The sequence below is a fragment of the Castor canadensis genome, chromosome 7 (assembly GCF_047511655.1).
Source record: "Castor canadensis chromosome 7, mCasCan1.hap1v2, whole genome shotgun sequence".
In the NCBI taxonomy this organism is placed as follows: Eukaryota; Metazoa; Chordata; class Mammalia; order Rodentia; family Castoridae; genus Castor; species Castor canadensis.
In genome coordinates this window covers 149,110,747-149,131,569 of record NC_133392.1, presented here as the reverse complement: position 1 = coordinate 149,131,569, position 20,823 = coordinate 149,110,747, and the positions used below count along the sequence as shown (strand labels likewise).

Sequence of the window (20,823 nt, the reverse complement as noted above, 5' to 3'; positions counted from 1 at the left end):
AGCTGGTATCCACTGCTGCAGAATTGGTTGTTATTTGCTTGTGGGTGGAACACATATATCTGGTGTCTAAAATCTGCTGACTATGGTGGGACAGCAGAGAAAACCTTGGTAGTTTTTCAGACAGAAGGTTCATGGCCCTCCATCATGGACAGGTAGTGAGGCCCCCTCCAGCCACTACCAAGAAGAAAGGCTGGATTCAGGAGCACAGGGTCTGGGGGGACCTTTCTTCGGCCTGTGCTTCTGATGACATCAGTGTCCAGTCTTCCCAACACCCCCTCAGAAGGACAGCAGAGCACAGGCCTAGGGCGACAGAAAGAACAAGGTCACCAGATCCACACAGCCTGGCTGCAGCCAGGTCAAGGGCCAGCTTTATTCAACAGGAAATGCTGGAACAGAGCCCAGCCAGCCTCGCACTGAGGGCAACTGAGTGGATTGCAGGGAAACAGAAGACAACAAATGTGGGACAAGGATGAGGGGGAAAGAATCAGCTGAATCAGCTCAAGATCAAACTTTTGAGGAGGTGTAGATGGTGTCAGGAGAGCGGAAGTAGTTGTCACTCTCATGGACGACCAGGTTCCAAGCTTGATCAAAGGCTTCCACGACAGCTGGCTCCAGGGGCCCTTCCTCAACTGCAACCAAGTTCTGCTCCAGCTGCTTCAAGCTGGACATGCCCAGGATGACCGCGTCCCCATGAGAGGCCTACAAGGATGGACAGCCAGACTTAAACATATTTCTCTTACCAAGTGGCTCCAGTCACCCACACTCCCTGCTCTACCTCTGCCAACATGATCCATTTTTTGGGGGGACTGGGGTCTGAACTCGGGGCTTCACACTTGCAAAAAGGGCACTCTACCACTTAAGCAACACCTCCAGTCCATTTTGCTCTGGTTATTTTGGAGATGAGGGCCTCTGGAACTATTTGCCTGGGCTGGCCTCGAACCACAAACCTCTTGATTTCAGTCTCCCAAGTAGCTAGGGTAATAGGCATGAGCCTGTATTATCTGAGCAAGAACTTATGTTGGCTCCAGGCAGTGGTAGCCATTTGACCCAGGAAGCCCGGTGCAAAGTTGGGTGGTCGGGTGACCACTCAGCTGCCAGTTGCCTTTCCTTTGCAGGTTGGTTGTGGGAATTACAGATCCTGTACTCTGCTCTGGGCCTGGCACTCACCAGGTGCTCACTGAAGGGGACCCATTACCATAGAAAGCCCCCACTGGACAAAGGGATGAGAGAAATTAACCAGGAACAGCAGGGAGAGAAGAGCCCCAAGTGCACAGTGGGTTCTGTTTCTAGGTGGCAGGGAGGAAGGGATACAATAAATGCAAATTGTTTTTTAAAATGTAGGTTTCAGAGTCAAATCCATGCTTATTCTCCTGCCTGTGACCCTAGCCTCTGAGCCAGTTTCCTTATGTAAAGATTAGGATGATGAAGTTTCCTGGGGTGTCTCCCACCTGAGTTGCCAGCTCCCTGGGTGGGATACGAGGTAGCCTCTGCCAGGCTCTATCCAAAAGTAACTAAAGCAAATAGGGGTTGGGGGGTAGAGCACCTGCCTAGCAACAGTGAGGCCCTGAGTTCAAACCTCAGTACCACCACACTGAAGAGGACCTTGTAGGAAAGCGTTTATAACCAGGCACCTCAGACTTCTCTAGGAACAGCAGGATTTCTACCCATAAGAGCCGGGCCACAGAGACACTTGAGAGGAAGGAAAGGAGTCATCGCAGAAGTAACCAAATGGCCCCGGAGCCCTCAAGGCCCCTCTCCCGCCTCCTGCCAGAACACAAAGGGATGCTGGGCTACCTGGAGCTGGGAGTGGTGGTACATCCACCTCAGGGCCGCCGAAGTCAAGCTGGGGGTGTTAGTGCCATAGGCAACCTGCAGGGCCTTGTCCACCAGGGCGACAGCCTTGAAGTGGTCTTCTTTCCAGTACCTGAGCAGGTGGGGAGTGTGGCACAGGGGTCAGGACTGTGGAGTCCCTGGTGGGCAGCCCAATTCCTGCAGCACTAGGGGCCTGGGTCCCCAGGTGGGCATTCCACCCATCAGACACATACAGATTTCTGGGCTCCTCACACACCAGGTGTTTTTTTGGTCTGGGGTTGGAGAGGAATAAGGGATCAAGAACTGTGGCTTTTCACATGCTGTTCAAGTGCTACAACACAACTCCTGATAGCATGTACCCTGGGCTTCAGAAAAACCAGTGACAAGTCCTAGCTCCATTGCAGCTTCTGGGGCCTTGGCTGAGCCATCTCCCTGCCCTGCCCTCACTGATCAGCTCAGAGAGGGAAAGAAAGAGTCCCCACCAGCTCCACACTGTGACCACAGCAGGTGAGGATCTGATTGTGCATTCTGGACTGTAGTGAACTTGTGGCAAAGACCTCCAGTTCCAGATTCTCCCAGGGAGATGCCTGGGCCCTGGCAGTGTACAAAATCCACTCAAGAGCCACTGGTCAGGGCAGTGGTTCCTAATGCCAGCTAGGAGGATAGCAAACTCCTTGGGTGGAGGGGTGCACACAAGGGGTTTGGGATTTCTGTTTTTCTTTGCAGTGCTGGGGATGTAATGCAAGACCACATGCATGCTGGGCACGTGCTTTACCACTGAGCTGCACCTCAGGCAGATAAAGCTTTAAATCACAGCAGTGCACACAAGGGGACTGTAAATATCAGATGCTCCCACTTATGTCCTTGGCCATTGCAACAAAACTAGCAATGGAGCCTCCTGCAGGAAGTGTGGCTTGGGATGTCCTTCCCTCCCATGGGCAGAAAAAGGCAAGTGGATCGCACTGTCACTGAAGCAACCTTGTAGACTTGGTTTGTGCAAGTCTAGAAACAGGAGCTCTCCAGCCTTCCATAGCAGACGTCAAAATTTGATGTATGAAAGAATGGCAACATAGTGTATACTTTAGAGCGGCCACAGTAAGTGATGGAGGCAAAGGAAGCCAGGTCTCAGCACTGGCGAAAGGACTGGTCCCAGGAAAGCAGCCTCAGGGATTTTCTAATTTAACTAACAGTACCTACGCCACTTACCACTGTGAAATCACCCCTCCCTACAGCTCACCGATTCCTGAGGAACTCAGCAAATCGATGACCAAAGAAGATACCCACAGGCTGTTGGGTGTCCTTGTCTTCATACTTGTGCTTGCCGGTCAGCAGGCCCCCTGTGGGAAGGAGATAATCAGACTTGACCCAGACTCCTTCCAAGGCAGCCAGACCCCACACAGCTCTGGACTGGCGGAGCAGGTGTATATGGATGGATGGGGATACAGCCAGACACCTTGGCAAAGCCCTCCTGCACCCCTGGACCTGGGCTGGGCATCCATCAGGGCAGGAATAGGCAGGGTCCACCCAGGAATGCCCACCCAGCACAGAGGGGCTGTCCCCATGCAGCCATACCAGCCAAGGGGTTGAAGGCATAGAACCTCAATCCAAAGTGCCTGAGGCAGGGAAAGAGCTCAGTTTCCACCTTCCGTGAGATTCCATTGTACATGCCCTGGGTGGAGAGGCAAGAAAACGAATCCCAATATGTCTTGTAAAATCACAGGTCAGTTTTTAACAATCCTAGGACCCCGACAACCATGGCATATGCCTAGTGATGGTTTTGGAAGGGGCTTAGGCCAAGGGACATTCCTTCAGACCACACTTATGAGAACTGATGCCACATGGGATGACAGATTTAGAAGCATACGGCAAAAAGGACACAAGTTTCTGCCCTCTGTAAGGTAGACTGTAAACAGGTGGAAATAACGAAGGGGCACTGACACTGAGCAGGTGTTCAGATATTCATTGAGGGAATGGGGAGGAGGAGATAAAGCAGAGGGCAGGCTGAAGAGCAGAGCAGAGCAGGGCAGAGAAGGAAGAGACCAAGGTGTACTCAGGCAGGAAGGGAGCAGGTGCCTGAGGCCAGGCTGAGGGACTTGGATATCATTCTGAGGGCACCTGGAGCCATCCATAGGCTTTGAGCAGGGAGTGGCTGCTATGTGGAGGCACAGGGGGCAGTTCCAGGGGCAAGGAGAACCCGAGATTAGCATAGTCCTGGTGTTTTAGACCAGAGCTGCCTAACACAGCAGTTACTGCTCACCTGGTACACGGTGGGCATGATCCAGCCATTTTTCTTGGCAAGGGTACAGATCTCGGCTACTTGCCAGGCAGCATAGTTGGAGAGGCCAAGCTCCACAAACTTTCCCTGTAGGAGAAAGGCTTGGTGTCAGCCCAGCCCAGCCCAGCCCAGGAGACCAGGAAGGGGACACCAGGTTGGGGATCCTGGAAGTGGGGTCTGCACCAGCTACCCTTTGGTGCCCTGGTGCTTCTCTTTCCTGGTAGGGTCAGGGTAAGGACAGGAACACACAGAACACCTCCTTCCCAAAGCCCAGGGGGCTACCCTCACCTCCTTGTGTAGCTGGTTGCAGGCTTACAGAGTCTCTTCCACATGGGTGTTGAAGTCAGGCATGTGTAAGTAGAAGATGTCCACTTTGGGACACTGCAGTCGTTTCAATGATGTCTCCAGCTGGAACCGCAGACTGTCAGCCTTCAGCGACTTCCCATCCAATGTATTGATTGGCCTTGGTAGCAATTTTCACTTTTTGGGTAGAGAAATGGAATTTCAGGACCCTTTACTAAGCAGCAGACAGGACAGCTAATACATTGTTAATAGGTGTGTAGGTTCAAGTCCCAGCTCTGCCATTACTAGCGTGTGGCCTGACTTACTGGACAAATTGGGGATCTCAGTCTTCTCAGTGTAAACAGGAATGAAATGCTAATGCTTCATAGAGCCATGCTGAGGACAGAGCAGACTTGGCAGGAGTGGTCTTTAAGTGTTGGTGAGGTTTTCACTATAGTGTTCATGTATGGAGCAAGGTAGGTGTGCCTGGCGCCTGAGCTGGAGAGGAATAAGCTCTTTGTCCTCAAGGACTAGCAGTCTAAGGGGTCATTTTAGATCAAGGAAGGCAGATGAATCCCATGATGCATCATGGGCCTGGAGCATCCTGAGAATCTCTGTGTGAATCACCAAGGCAGGGCCGAGGCCACAGGCAAGGAAAGGGGGGGAAGCTCTTTTCAGAGCCAACACAGGTTTTAAAAGCCCAGGGCAAGAACTCCCTGTGTGGAAGCCATGCCTGCTAGTCCACTGTCACAGCACCAGTTATGCAGTAAGGGTCATGGGTAATAGAAGGGGCCTAAGACCAGATGCCAAAAGGCCCTGAGCGCCCCGTGGAGTCTGGCCTTTAGGGCTGTACATGCCTCTGAATGCATTTGTGATGGGAGTTGTGTGGTCAACCTTGTAGTTTACGAAGATGACCTGAGTGCAACATGGAGGAAGGCAGGTCTGGAAAGAGGAGAATAGCGAGGAGGGTACAGCAGTAACTCTGGAAAGAGCCTGTAGACGTCTCATAGGGAACTTTCCCCAGAGTGGAAGGAAAGGGAGAGATCAGCTAGAGACTTCACCCATGAAAACAGGCCAAGGATGGGTGGGGGCGTGATACAAATGATTCAGCACTTGCCTAGAATGCACAAGGCCCTGGGTTCAATCCAGTACCTAACCAACAATAACAAAGTAACCAATCCTGCCTGGTGTGGGTTCCTATAGGCCCAGCATTTCTGAGCCTCACTCTGTGCCTGCAAAGACTTCAAATGGCATCAGACCATTAAGGGACACTCCTCTGTTCCCACACATGTCCTCTCCGACCCCTTGGCTTTGTCTTTGCCTACTCATGTCCCCTGCCCCAAATGCCCTTTCTCCTCTCCATCATACAAAGTCCTGTCATCCTAGTTTTTTTGCTTGTTTGAGGGGGAAGTTTTTGTGCTCTCTAAGCAGGCACTCTATTGCTTGAGCCACAGCTCCAGTCCATTTTCCTCTGGTATTTTGGAGATGGGGTCTCAGAATTATTTACCTAAGCTGTCCTTGAACCAAGACCTTCCTGATCTCAGCCCAAGTAGCTAGGATTACTAGCTACTTAGGTGTAGCTAGTAATTAGGTGTGAACCACCAGGATCTAACTGTTTATTTGGTTTTGATACCAGGTCTTCCTACTTTGCCCAGGCTGGCCTTGACCTCAGAGTCCTCTGTACCTGTTATCCTACCCATTCTTTTAGTCTAAAGTTCCCTTTCAAGGCAGCTTTCTTCAATGACTCTCTCCTGAGAAGTGCTCCCTCTCAACTCCCCAGCCACTTCACAGTCCCAGCTTTCTGGTGTGAGTAGTGTCATCAATTTCTCTCCTCCAGCCTCAGACACAGCCTGGCACAGAGAGGGCACATGCATGACCCCCCACACTCCTATCCCACACTCCTATTTAGGGGTCACTACAGCTCCCAGGACTGCCCTGGAGAAGCACCAGCCACTGCCAAACCAACAGGCACTGGGAGCCACCAGAACAAGGTCTAGCGCCCTGATGAGCAAGGGTGGCATGAACAAAGGAGAAGATCTGCTGGTGTGCCAGGGAATGCTGGGGCAGTAAACAGGGCTGCTGCAGAGGAGGCGCTGCGTGCATGTAGGAGGCCAAGAGGAGGGACAGACTGCCTAGTGCCCGATTCCCAACCCTGTCAGTGCCCCCCAGAGGGGCAGCTAAGTGGTTCCAGGCTAGCCCAGGACTGGGAAATCCCTGTAGGGCAGGTACTTAGGCCTTCTCCTGGGAGGAAGGGAAAGGAGTCAGGAGAAAGCATGGACCAGTTATCCAACGGTAGACAAGCTGAGAAGCTTGGGGTTCACAGAGCTCTGGGGGAGGTCAGCCTCCTGGAAGGTGGACAAAGTTGTGCTGGGAGGGATCCTCTCTGTGCGGCACTGGGAGGTCAGGGGCTGGGGTTACCTTTGCAGCTGCTGCGACCCAGCCCGAGCCCCATGCCGCCCAGGAGGGTCTCGGACTGGCCGTCGGTGTACGCGAAGGCCGTGTCAATCTCCGTGTGGCCGCGGTCCAGGAAGGCGCGCACGGCCGCGGCGCTGGAGGTCGCGTCCATCCAGCCCCCCATCATCATAGCGCCCAGCACGGTGGCGGGCCGGGCCTGCGACACTGAACGGGACATGGCGACTGAGGCTGGGGACGTAAACAAGTTGCACTGGTGAGCAGACGTGGGCTGTATAAACTTCCTAGAGCCCCGCGCGGCTTTAAGAAGGCAGCTGAGCCACGCCCACTTGGGGCGGGGGCGGGGGAGAGCGAGGGGAGGGGGAGGGGGAGGGGTGGAGAACGGAGGGAGGGGCAGAACGTGCACTCTGGCGCAGGCGGCTTCCTGCTTTACTTTTTTTGCTCTGGCACCCGGCCTCCTCAGCATGGCTCTGGAGTCCCGCAGGACCCCTTGTCATGGTCCCAGGTGCCCACGGCTGAGCTGCGTCCAAGGACTCCGAGTGAACCAAAGATCAAAGCCTGGGATTCCTCTGGCCTCTGTGCCCTGTCGCCCTCCTCTCTCAGCCTAGCTCCTGGGCTGTCTCTGAACCCTCCTGGAGGGACTTTACAGGTGGGTCCTGCGTGTCCTCTAAGGTAGAACACGTGCCTAGCATGCAGGTGGCCCTAGGTTCCATCTCAGCACCATTAAAAGAAAAGAAAGAAAGAAAAGATAACCAGGCGCTATTGACATTGTGATAATCAGAGACCTTATTTCCTTAGTAATAACCCTAGGGTAATGAAAATGACTCAGCAATCTTATCCCTAGCTGTTACCCAAGGGGAAGGAAAACCTTTGTCACACAAAAGCCTACGCAGGGTGTTCATGGTGGCTTTATTGTAAGTTAAAGAAGTGAAAACAACCCAGGGTCCCTGCACTGCAGAATGGATAAACCCATGAACTGGACGCTCACACAGTGAGCGCCCAGTTCACTCACAGGGATGACCCTCAACTGCCCACGAAGCCAGGTGCAGAAGATTCCATTTGTGACACTCTTGCAGAGACAACGCCAGAGACGGGACACCAGAGGTTCCCGGGCTGTTGTTGGGAGGAACAGCTCAGGTGAGGAACAGCTCAGGTGGAGTCCTGGGTGATGAGACTCTTCTGTATCTTCATCCTGGTGTGACTGAGTGACTGAGGGCAGTTGTCAACACTTTCACACTGTGCACTAGGAAGGGGACCTTCACAGTGCAAAAGCTATACATTACAAAACAGCTGCAAAGGAAGTTGACCATTTAATGCAAAATTAAGCACAATGTATTATTATTATTATTTACTGTACCAAGATAGAAGTAAAATAGATCAACAAAAGAGCAAAAGGTGAATATAGGGTAGAAATGCCTGTGGACTATTATGCTCAATACCCTGGGTTCAATCCCAAGCACCATTAAAAAAGAAAAAAGGGCTTGTACTATATGTGAATTGGAGTAATATTACTTGAATGTGGACTGGGACTGTGAAAAGTTAAAATGTAAATTACAAGCTGGATGCCAGTGTCTCACGCCTGTAATCCTAGCTACTCAGGAGGCAGAGATCAGGAGGACCATGGTTTGAAGCCAGCCCTGGCAAATAGTTGTGAGACCCTATCTTGAAAAAACCCTTCAGAAAAAGGGCTGGTGGAGTGGCTAAGATGTATGATCTGAGTTCAAGCCCTGGTACTGCAAAAAAAAAAAAAACCAGGTAAATTATAGGATGGGGATATAGCTCAGTGGTACAGCACTTGACTAGTGTGTGTGTGTAGCCCTGAGTTTGAATCTGAGCTCTGTAAAGAAAAAATCCTAACCTATAAGTCTTATAGCATTCACTGAGCATACACACATACACACACACATACACAAACATACATGAGGTATGACTAGTAGGGCACCAGCAGAGTAAAACTAATCATACAAAATTCTGATTTTAACCAGAGAAAAAAAGAACAAATTAAATATTTAGAAAACAGATAAATTTAGGACTGGTGACATGGCTCAAGTGGTAGAACACTTATGTATAAACCTTGAAGCTTGAATTTCAATCCCCAGTGCCACCAAAAAAACCAAAACCAAAACAGAAAACAAAGACATATATTTAAGCCTAATTTTATCAACAATTACATTAAATATAAATGATAGAAATGCTTTCAAGTAAAAGCAGAGATTGGTAGATTGGATAAAAAAACAGAACCCAACTGTATGGTGAATACTAGAAACCCACTGAATTATGTAAAAAGAGATTAAAAAAAAAAAGTAGCACATGCCTGTAAGCCCAGCTCCTGGGAGGCAGAGGCAGAAGTATCAAGAGTTCAAGGCCAGCCTGGACTATTATAGCAAGACAATGTTTGCAAAAACAGCAACAGAAAAAAATAGTTAAAGGATGAAAGAAGACACCTTCACAAACTAAGTGAAAGAAAGTTGGAGTGGCCAAGTGAAAATCAGTTGTTAGATTTTCACAATAAAATTACTACTAAAGACAAAGAGGATGTTTTAGAACAGCAAGAAGACATACTACTGTATATTTACTAACAAAATACACACAGACAAAATTACAGAACTAAAGATGGAGCAGACGAACAGGTGCTGGTACTCAGGAACTCGAAAGTCCTCCCTCAGTGACTGTAACAGTTGTTAATAATGATTGACAGAGCTTCGTTAGGGCAGAGACGACTTGAACAATACTGTTAACCAATGTGACACCACATTACTAGCACGCCCAACCACAGGACATGCATTTTTTGAGACAGAGTTTCAAAATGAAGCTGGCCTGCCCCTCATGATGCTCGTACCTTCACCTTCCATGTGCTTGGATTACAGGGGTGAGCCACCATACCTGTCCTGTAGAATATGCATTCCCTCGAGTCCACATTCACCAAGAATGTTGGGGTCGTAAAGTAAGTCTTAATGAATTTGAGAGAATTCAATTCATACAAAGTATGTCTGTGACCACAATGGAGTTAAACTAGAAATCAACACGGAATTACATCTGGAAAGTCTCCAAATATTTAGAAATTACACATTTCTAAGTAACCCATGGATTAAAAACGTAATCACAAGTGAAAAAAGAACATATTTGAGCTGAGTGAAAGTGAAATATAATCTATCAAATTTTCTGAAATGCAGCTACAGTAGTGCTAAGATCTGTCTCCCCTTGGACTTGTGATAAAAGAAAAAACGTCTGAAATCAGTGGCCTTAGCTTCCAGTTTAAGAAAGCAGAACAAGAAGAACCAACTGAACCCGAGGACAGCAGAAGGAAGGAAGCAATAAGGCAAAAAGGGAAAATAGGAGGTGTGGCTCAAAGAGTAGGGGTCCTGCTTTTCAGTCGTGAAGGCCTGAGTTCAAGCCCCCAGTCCACCCCTCCCCCCACCAAAAGAGGAAGCAAACATAAATGAAACAGAAAACAGAAAAACATTCGGACAATCAAAACTGATGATGAAGGCTCTTTGAAGGGATCTAAAATTGAGAGAAGAGAGGGAGGTGGGTTAAGGACGAGTAAAAGAGTTAGCACCTGAGTGATCGTGAACTCTTTCTTTTTTCCTTCCTGCTACTGAAGTTTGAACTCAGGGTCTACACCTTGAGTCACTCCACCAGCCCTTTTGCGTGATAGTTTTTTTTTCAATATGGGTCTCACGAACTATTTGCCCAGGCTGGCTTAGAACTGCTATCCTCCTGAGTAGCTAGGATTCACTGCTGCCAGCTTATGTGAACTCTTCGTGCTCTCAAGTGACCAAAGGGTGTGTACAAAAACCCTACAGTTAACAGTGTATTTAGTGGTGAAAATCAGAAACCTTTCCCCTAAGACTGTAAACCTGACAACCACGTCTGCTCTCACTTCTTTTACTCAACCTGTTACCAATGGTGACTGGGGTCTTTTTGCTCTAGTCAGGTAGGAATCATGGGGAAGCAAGGAGAAGCTCCAGTAGTGCTGGCAATCTGGGGCCCATGAGTGCCCAGGCCTAGAGGCCAGCTGTAATCCCAAAGGCTTACAGCCTAAGCCATGAGAGTGAAGGGCTAACAGACTGAGGATTTAGAAGTCAGACAATTATTGCTGTAGGCACTCGGCTTGGAGGTTATCGCTCTTGCCTTTAACCACCAGCAGCCCTGGCACTTGGCAGCTATTGCAATCCTCAGCTTCCAGCAGCAGTGGACGGTGGCAGCAGACAGCAGCAAGCAACAACAGTGGCTCCTTCTAGTGTTGCAGCTGTCACACAGGCCTCAGTGCTGGAGCCCTCAGCCCCACAGAGACGAGTGTCACAGTCCTTGGCCTAGGGTGTCTGAAACCTTGGTTCTGAAGGTTCAGCAGCTCTCTGGAAGCCTTCCATGCCCAGGGCCCATTGTTTCTCCTCTTCAGATCTTCACAGACCTACTTCTCTCACCTCCTATCCTTGCTGTCATTTCTGCCCTGGTCTCACTCTGGAACTTTTCAGTTGCTCTCTCATGGGTAAGGCCACTGTGGTCACTGGGTGACAGCCACTGAATTCATTGTTGCCACCACCTTACCATGCTACCTCTCTGCTTCCGTTTCCACTGTCCTCCTCTCTCATGTTAAGCTCAGCCTGCTGTACCATCGATAAAGATCTAAAGTAGGCAAGAAAGGACACCAAGCTTTTTTATCCAGCCCGATGTTTTAGCACCAGGACGCAGCACAGAAGGAGGTCTCCTGGGTGATCTCCAAAGTGAGCTGAACAATCTGTTTATAGAGCCAGAAAAGGGGTGTGACAAGGTATTTGCACCAATCATGGCACAGTCCCTCATGTCACCAGTCATTGTGGTCCCCTGAGCAAATGAAGAACTGAGTTACAGCAGTCTCAGGCCTTCGGGGCTACTGAGGGAAGTACGCCCCCTTCTGGCTTGGCTGTAAATGGTTGTGGGATCATCTATAGTTTGGACAGGCTCGTCATGGCAAAATCTAGTGAAGATAATTGATGGGTCACTGCCTTCAGGAGCTGGAGCTGTGGTTCTGGAGTAAGCAGCCGTGGTTGTGACATACTCCCTGCAGGTGTCTCAGGAGTGTTCAAAGCAGCTGGTCCTGTCGTGAGGGCAAGCCAGCTGGCTGCTTGGCTGATAGTCCTTCACTATCACTCCTTCACTGATAGTCCTGGCAGCCAAAACGCCAGGCAAGGGTCTCACAGCTATTCATTAGGGAGTGAAATCACCTAGGTGCCCAACATCATAGAATATTTAAGGGAAAAATGAACATTAAAGAGGGTGCTCATTGCTGAGTGCATGTGGCTCCTGCCTGTAATCCTAGCTACTCAGGTTGCAGAGATCAGGAGGATCATGGTTCAAAGCCCAGCAAATAGTTCGAGAGACCCTATCTCAAAAAATGCCAAACCAAAAAAAGAAAGGGGTGGCGGAGTGACTCAGTCGGTGGAGCGCCTGCATAGTAAACAGGAAGCCCTGAGTTCAAACTCCAGTAGTGCCAAGAAAAAGATATGTGTGTGGGGGGGTGCTGACAGAGACTTAAGGTTTTAACATTGCTGTAGCAATGCTTAACTCCTTCCCAGTGTCCGTAGAGGTGTGTCCCTGCAATCTGTCTCCAACCTTGTACTGGAGAGATTGGTTATCTCAATATATTTAACTATGTCAGGATTCATGACCAACAATATCTGATAGGACCACAATGCTATTATCAAACTAATAAAATTAACAATTCATTGCTGTCACTTAATACTGGAGCAATACTCAGATGTTCCTAATTGGTTAGACTTCTGTTGGGACTTTTTTTCCATCTTCTCTTGTTGGCATTTCCAGGTTGTTGGTTTCTTCAGCTTCAAATGTAGAATCTATGAGCAAAAAGTAAATCCGGAAACTCACCCATGTGTCACTTCCTGGGTCCCAAGTCCCTAGCTTGTCCAAGTTCTCTTTCCACTTTTCAGAGCCTCTTTCTGCTGGTGTTGTACAGAAGCCCAGGAGGTTGCTTGCACTAAGCAGGAACAATGGGAAAATAGGGCAACTCCATCTTCCTGATGTCAGAAAACAGTCTGGCATTTAAAACATGAAGCCAGACAGTCCAGCACAGTGGCACGTGCCTGTAGTCCCAGCTACACAGAAGCTGAGGCAGGACGATTGCTTGAAGCCAGTATTACAAGGCCAGCCAGAACAGCATAGTGAGACATTTCTTTTAAAAACACACACACAAAATGGATGGAATTGGAGAACATCATTCTGAGTGAGGTTAGCCTGGCCCAAAAGACCAAAAATCGTATGTTCTCCCTCATATGTGGACATTAGATCAAGGGCGAACACAACAAGGGGATTGGACTTTGAGCACATGATAAAAGCGAGAGCACACAAGGGAGGGGTGAGGATAGGTAAGACACCTAAAAAATTAGCTAGCATGTGTTGCCCTTAACGCAGAGAAACTAACGCAGATACCTTAAAAGCAACTGAGGCCAACAGGAAAAGGGGACCAGGAACTAGAGAAAAGGTGAGATCAAAAAGAATTAACCTAGAAGGTAACACACACGCACAGGAAATCAATGCGAGTCAACTCCCTGTATAGCTATCCTTATCTCAACCAGCAAAAACCCTTGTTCCTTCCTATTATTGCTTATACACTCCCTACAACAAAATTAGAAATAAGGGCAAAATAGTTTCTGCTGGGTGTTGAGGGGGTGTGGGGAGAGGGAGGGGGCGGAGTAGGTGGTAAGGGAGGGGGTGGGGGCAGGGGGGAGAAATGACCCAAGCCTTGTATGCACATATGAATAAAAAAATAAAAATAAATAAAAACAAACACAACACACACACACACACACACACACACACACACACACACAAAAGCCCCAAAGTTGCCAGATGTGGTGGTGCATGCCTGTAGTCATAGCACTGGGCAGGTTGAGGCAGGAAGTCAGGAGGATCATGAGTTCTGGGCCAGCCTGGGCTATGTACTGAGACGCTATCTCAAAAAAAGGTAATAATACACCTTTATGTGATTTAGCAGTCACACTCCTAGATATGTACCAGAGAAAAATAAAAACTTGTGTTCAGACAGAGACTTGCATACAGGCGTTCATAGAGATCATTCATAATGGTCCTCCCAGAGCAACTAATCACTTGTGAACAGATAAGCACACTGTGGGCTGCTGCCAATGCAACTCAATATAATGGCCAATGAAGAGGAGAGAAGAGCTGGTGTATACCCCACGTGGACAAACCTCACAGCATACAAGAGAAAAAAAACAGACACACAAGTGCTCCTTGCCTGACTCCATTTGTAAGAAATTTCAGAAAAGGCAAAGTCATCAGTGTGTGAAAGTCTGCAGTTTATATCCCTAGCAGAAAGAAAAAGAAAAAATATAGAAAAAGGAAAAGAGAAGAGAAAGAAAAAGAGAGCAAGCAAGCAACAAAGAAAGAAAAGAGAAGACGACAAAAAGGCAAATTGATAGTGATACTGATTGCCAACAGCATAATTTCGGAAGGACAATGAATACAAAAAATCAGAAGGAAGGACCAGGCATGGTGGAGCACACCTGTAATCCCAGCTACTTTGGAGGTGGAGACTGGAGGATCATGGCTCGAGGTCAGGGCAGGAAATATTAGTGAGACCTCCTCCTCCCCACCATGTCAAAAATAATCTGGGTTTGTTTGCCAATGCCTGTTTTCCCACTTATATGACACTGAGACAGTCCCTGTCACTCAGTCATGAGCACAGTCAATGCCTAGGACACCAGCAGGCTTGTCCTTGTTGGGGCTCTGTCACATCACAAGTGTTCATGAGTGGACATGACCCAATTCATGTCATGACCCAATTCCGAAAGAACATATAAGGGATGAGAATGATGCATCAGACAGCTAAAACCTCCTTTTTCTTTCTTTCTTTTTTTTTTTTTGGTGGGACTGGGGTTTGAACTCAGGGCTTCATGCTTGCAAAGCAAGCACTCTACAGCAGGAGCCATACCTCCAGGACATTTTGCTTGTTTTTTTGGAGAAGGGGTCTCCCAAACTATTTGCCTGGGCTGGTCTCAAACTGTGATACTCTCGATCTCAGTCTCCCCGGTACCTGTGATTACAGGTGTGAACCATCTGTGCCAGGCTCTACAACTTCCTCTTACATTATGCTATCTCTCTATTAAGGTCTACATGAGCTCAAAGAACACATGCTGCTCAGCAACAGGAAATTCAGTTCAAAGCTTAGGCGATAGCAAAATCCAAGTGCCAAAGTCCCAACCAGTTACGTGATTATCATGGCACCCGTCATTCTTTGAGGGCAGAATGAGATGGAAGACTGAGAGTAGAGGCTGATGTCCTGCTGCCTGGATCAAAGTCTAAGCTGCCCTACAGGAGGCTCCTTCACACTTCCACGTGTGTTTGATCACTTGATACTGAACACCTGATAGCATTTCAGGGTACAGAATGACCATCCTCAGCCTCCTACTGTCCTCAAGCTTATCCTTCATGACTGGGGGCTCTGAGCCAGTGACTTGCTTAGTACAACTGGTGAAATGCTTTGGAAGCTGCTAAAATAGTCACACATGAAGATTGTGCAAGGGAGCAGGACATGGTGATGCATGCCTGTAGTTCCAGCTGCTCAAGAGGCAGAGGTGGGAGGATCACTTGACCCGAAATGTTCAAAGGTAACCTGGTCCACCTAGTTAGACCCAGTCTCAAAAGAACTGACTTGAGGGCTATGGCTTGGATTTGTCCCCATTCCAGAGCTGCCCGCCTTTGTTCAGCTGTCTCAGGTGGCACTCAGGAGCTTTTCTTCATTGGTGCCATTGTCAGGATTTACGGCACCTCCTGTTACTGTAATGCGAGGTTGGATATCTGCTGATAGAATGTTGGTGCACTGGTGTTTTCATAACTCATTAATGAAATAATCTAGGGGAATTTAATAACCCAGAGAGAGGAAGGTGAGAGCATTTGGAGTTTCACCTTAGCCAAATCCAAGGTCAGTCATGGCAGCAGATCAATCACTAATGTTCAGTGCTGATGGAGCAAGGTGACCACTTTCACTTCAGCTTCAGTAGCCCACAGTGACTTCACATCCACGGCACCCACGGCTCTTCCTTCACTGCAAACAGTGCTGTAAGCTGAGGAATGGCGTCGTGTTGATGCTTGAATGAGGAGTGTGCTGTCCTTCAGTGCTGTGGCTCTGGCGTGATTCCTTGACTTTGCAGGTTTGGAGAGGAGGCAGTTTCCCCTGAACGCGCTCTACTGAGCGTCTCCCAGAGAACTCCAGCGACTCCAGGAGACTCTGGGCTTCTGAGCAGCACGTCAGAGCCTTTGCACCTGGCTCAAGAGAGTCATGTGTGTGTCACTTGTGCCACTCAAGGGGACTGGCCTTCGCCCTCCAACCTAAACACTCAAATGCTCTCCTATCTAGTCCTCTTCAGCCACAAGCCAGAGCAACAGAACTTTCCATGAAGACAAGCTCTGGGAGGATCTCTGCCCAGCCTTGTAGAAGCCAATCTGCTTCCTCAGGCTCTGTATCTGCATTTCCTACCTGAAGACACGGTGTATGTTAGCACAGGAGAACATTTACTCTAGCAGGATTAGGGAGTTGTAGGCAGAGTCAAATAATCATCAATTTGGAAAGGCCATGGCAGAGAACGCAGAGAGAGGGGCAGGTATGTGCATTAGGTCACAGGTGGTTCCTACAGAACTGGGTCCCTCTGCACTGTTCCACTTGTAGCATGGGTATGGTGTCCTGAACACCACAATACCACCATTGTCCTGCTTACATGTACCAGGAGTGAAGTGGGTTCAAGGGCTGCAAGTGAACCTAAGGCTGAAGTCTGGAATTCCCCTGGGCTCCCTGCCCTATCCTCCGTCATCTCTCAGCCTCGGTCAGAGCTGCCCTGGGGTCTCTGTCCTCTCCTGGGGGGATTATAGGGGTGGGTGATCCTAAGGCCTGCTCTGCCCACCGTGCGTGCTGTCCTGGAGCTGAGCCTTGCCAAGGTTTCCACACAGTGTACCAGTGGGCCAGAGATAGAGAAGATTGTCAGCCTGACCTCCATCTTCCCAGGGGAAACAGCTTTCAAACCTAAAGGCAAAATACAGACTTGGTTTAGAGAAGCCAAGGTCCAGAGAAGTCACAGGTAGCAAGCTTGTAATTCAGGAATTAGGATTTGCACACACAAATGAGGAACCTGCAAATGGTAAGCATATGGGGAAACACACAGGATTTTTTATTTTTCCCATCTTTAATCTTTTAAAAAGACAATTGGGTCCTGGGAGTTCTCTAAGGTAGAGGGTGTGCCTAGCATGCAGGTCCTGGGTTCCATCTTTGCACCATAAAAAAACAAAACAAAACAAAAAAGATAACCCAGATTTTATTACCTTATTTTCTTTGTAATAACCCTAGGGTAATGAAAATGACTCAGCAATCTTATCCCTAGCTGTTTACCCAAGAGGAAGGAAAACCTATGCCATACAAAAGTCTATGCAGGAATGTTCATGGTGGCTTTACTGTAGGTTCTAGAAGTGAAAACAACCCAGGATCCCTGCACTGCAGAATGGATAAACCCATGAACTGGACACTCACACAGTGAAACTCTCTAGTGCCCATCACACTCACAGGGATGACCCTCGATTATCCACGAAGCCAGGTGCAGAAGATTCCATTTGTGACACTCCTGCAAAGACAACACCAGAGACGGGACACCAGAGGTTCCCAGGCTGCTGTTGGGAGGAACAGCTCTGGTGGAGTCCTGGGTGATGAGACTCTTCTGTATCTTTATCCTGGTGTAACTTCGTGACTGAGGGCAGTTGTCAACACTTTCACACTGTGCACTAGGAAGGGGACCTTCACAGTGCAAAAGCTATACATTACAAAACAACTGAAAAGGAAATTAAAGCAAACATAACTACAATATATTATTATTTCTTATACAAAGATAGAAGTAAAATACATAAACACAACAGCAAAAGGTGAATACAGGGAAGAAATGCCTGTAGACTATTATGTTCAGGACCTGGGTTTAATCCCAAGTCCCATTAAAAAAAAAAGCATGTTGTACTGTAGGTGAACTGGAATAATATTACTTGAAGGTGGACTAGGTCTGTGGTAAGTTAAAAATGTCAATTATAGGACGAGGGATGTAACTTGGTGGTGCAGCATTTGACTAGTGGGTATGTAGTCTGTGGTTCAATCTAAGCACATCCCCCATGTGCATAGATTACAGGCATGAACCACTTAATTATAACCCTGAAAGCAATCGCTGAACACACACAGACACACACAAAGGAAGTATGGCTAATAAGGCACAGGAGAGTAAGCTAAACATTCAAAACTCTGACTTAATCCAGAGAAACAAAGAACAGACGAAACAAGTAGAAAACAAATTCATAGATTATATTAAATATAAATGATAGAAATGTTTTCAAGGAAAAGGCAGAGATTGTCAGATTGGATTTAAAAAAAAAAAAAAAAAGCAAAACCCAACTGTATGATGAGTACAAGAAACCCACTAAACTATGAAAAGAGAGATTGTAAAAAGTAACATAGCACATGTCTGTAAGCTCAGCTCCTGGGAGGCAGAGGCAGGAGCATCAAGACTTCAAGGCCATTCTGGTGGAGTGGCTCAAGGTGTAGGCCCTGAGTTCAAACCCCAGTACCACAAAAACAAAAAACAAAGAAAAAACCAAGAGTTCAAGGCCAGCCTGGAAGACCCCTTCTACAAAGACAGCAACAGAAAAAAAATAGTAAAAGGACGGAAGAAGTCATGTGTTAACTTAGTGAAAGAAAGTTGGAGTGACTCAGTGAAGAGCAATTAAATTGCATTTTCAGAACAAAAATACAACCAAAAACAAAGAGGATAGTTCATAAAAGGAAGACATAATGCTGAATGTCTATGCACCTAACAATGGAGTAAAAAATACACACAAAAAATGGACAGAATTAAAGAGGAAGCAGATGAACTTGCAATAATTCTTGGAGACTCCAACAGTCCTCTCTCGGCGACTGTAAACAGTTGTTCATGATGACTGACAGAAACTCAGTAATGGTACAGAGACTTAACACTACTACTAACCAATTTGACATGATTAACGTCAATAGAATACCCAACCACAGAAACTATGCATTTTTTTGAGACAGAGTCTCACTGTGAATCCCAGGCTGGCCTGAGACTCAAAGTGATCATGCTTCAGTCCCCTACATGCTTGGATTACAGGTGTGCACACCACACCTGCCCTGTAGAATATGCATTCTCTTCTAGCGCACATTCACCAAGAACACTGGGGTCATAAAACAAGTCTTAATGAATCTGAAAGATTTCAATTCATGCAATGTGTGTCTCTGACCACAACAGAGATAAACTAGAAATCAACACAGAATGACATCAAGGAAGTCTCCAAATATTTGGAAATTAGACAATACATTTCTAAGTAACCCATGGATTAAAAATGTAATCACAAGTGAAATAAGAACATATTTGAACTGAGTGAGAGTGAAATATAATCTATCAAATTTTCTGAAATGCAGCTACAGTATTGCTAAGCTCTGTCTCTACCTGGACATGTGATAAAAGACAAATGTCTGAAATCAGTGGCCTAAGCTTCCAGTTTAAGAAAGCAGAAAAAGATGAGCCAACTGAACCCGAGGACAGTAGAAGGAAGGAAGCAATAAGGCAAAAAGGGAAAATAGGAGGTGTGGCTCAAAGGGTAGGGGTCCTGCTTTTCAGTTGTGAAGGCCTGAGTTCAAGCCACCAGTCCACTCCCCCACAAAAAAGAGGAAGCAAACAAATGAAACAGAAAACAATCAGATAATCAAAACATAATCTTTGAAGGGATCTAAAATTGTTAGAAGAGAGAGAGGTAGGTTAAGCAAGAGTAAAAGAGTTAGCACCAGAGTGGTCATGAACGCTTGATGCTTCAAACCAACACAGTGTACCTGCAGCTAACAGTATATTTAACGGTGAAAAATCAGAAACCTTTCCCCTAAGACTGTGAACCTGACAACCACGTCTGCTCTCACTTCTTTTACTCAACCTGTTACCAATGGTGACTGGGGTCCTTTTGCTCTAGTCAGGTAGGAATCATGGGTAAGCAAGGAGAAGCTCCAGTAGTGCTGGCAATCTGGGGCCCATGAGTGCCCAGGCCTAGAGGCCAGCTGTAATCCCAAAGGCTTACAGCCTAAGCCATGAGAGTGAAGGGCTAACAGACTGAGGATTTAGAAGTCAGACAATTATTGCTGTAGGCACTCGGCTTGGAGGTTATCACTCTTGCCTTTAACCACCAGCAGCCCTGGCACTTGGCAGCTATTGCAATCCTCAGCTTCCAGCAGCAATGGATGGTGGCAGCAGACAGCAGCAAACAACAACAATGGCTCCTTTTAGTGTTGCAGCTGTCACACAGGCCTCAGTGCTGGAGCCCTCAGCCCCACAGAGACGAGTGTCACAGTCCTTGGCCTAGGGTGTCTGAAACCTTGGTTCTGAAGGCTCAGTAGCTCTCTGGAAGCCTTCCATGCCCAGGGCCCATTGTTTCTCCTCTTCAGATCTTCACAGACCTACTTCTCTCACCTCCTATCCTTGCTGTCATTTCTGCCCTGGTCTCACTCTGGAACTTTTCAGTTGCTCTCTCATGGGTAAGGCCACTGTGACACTGGACGACAGTACTGCTGAATTTGCTGCTGCTGCCACCTCACTCCTGCTACCACTCTGTTTCCACTTCCACAGTCCTTCTCTCTCTCATGTTACAAGCTCAGCCTGATCTAGTAATGGTAAAGATCAAAGTAACTCAGGAAAGGACACAGGACAGAAGCCTTTTATTGGACATAATGATGCAGCACCAAGAGGCAGGACAGGAGGGTGTCTCCTGAGTGATCCCCAAAGTCAGCCAAACAGTCTGCTTATAGAGCCAGGAAGATGGTGAGACTTGGTGTCTGCATCAACCTTGGCAAAGTCCCTCATGTCACCAGTCACTGCTATCTCCTGTGCAAATGAAGAACTGAGTCTACACCAGTCACAGGACTTTTGGGACACCAAGGGAAGTGTTCCCTCTCTGGCCTGGCTGAAAATTGCTGTTGGATCATCTACATTTGATCAGAC

At 47.7% G+C, this 20,823-nt stretch overlaps 1 long non-coding RNA gene and 1 pseudogene across 1 annotated transcript in view; one reads left to right on the top strand and one right to left on the bottom strand.

Annotated features, from left to right (window-relative positions):
• Positions 1-331: 331 nt before the first annotated feature.
• LOC109687480 (aflatoxin B1 aldehyde reductase member 3-like) lies at positions 332-7,077 on the bottom strand (annotated as a pseudogene).
• Positions 7,078-7,178: 101 nt separating this feature from the next.
• Positions 7,179-20,823, top strand: part of LOC141425025 (uncharacterized) — a 27,926-nt gene continuing 14,281 nt past the window's right edge. Inside the window, exon 1 of the long non-coding RNA XR_012450099.1 lies at positions 7,179-7,430. This is a non-coding gene — a long non-coding RNA (uncharacterized lncRNA). The remainder of the gene's footprint in view (positions 7,431-20,823) is intronic.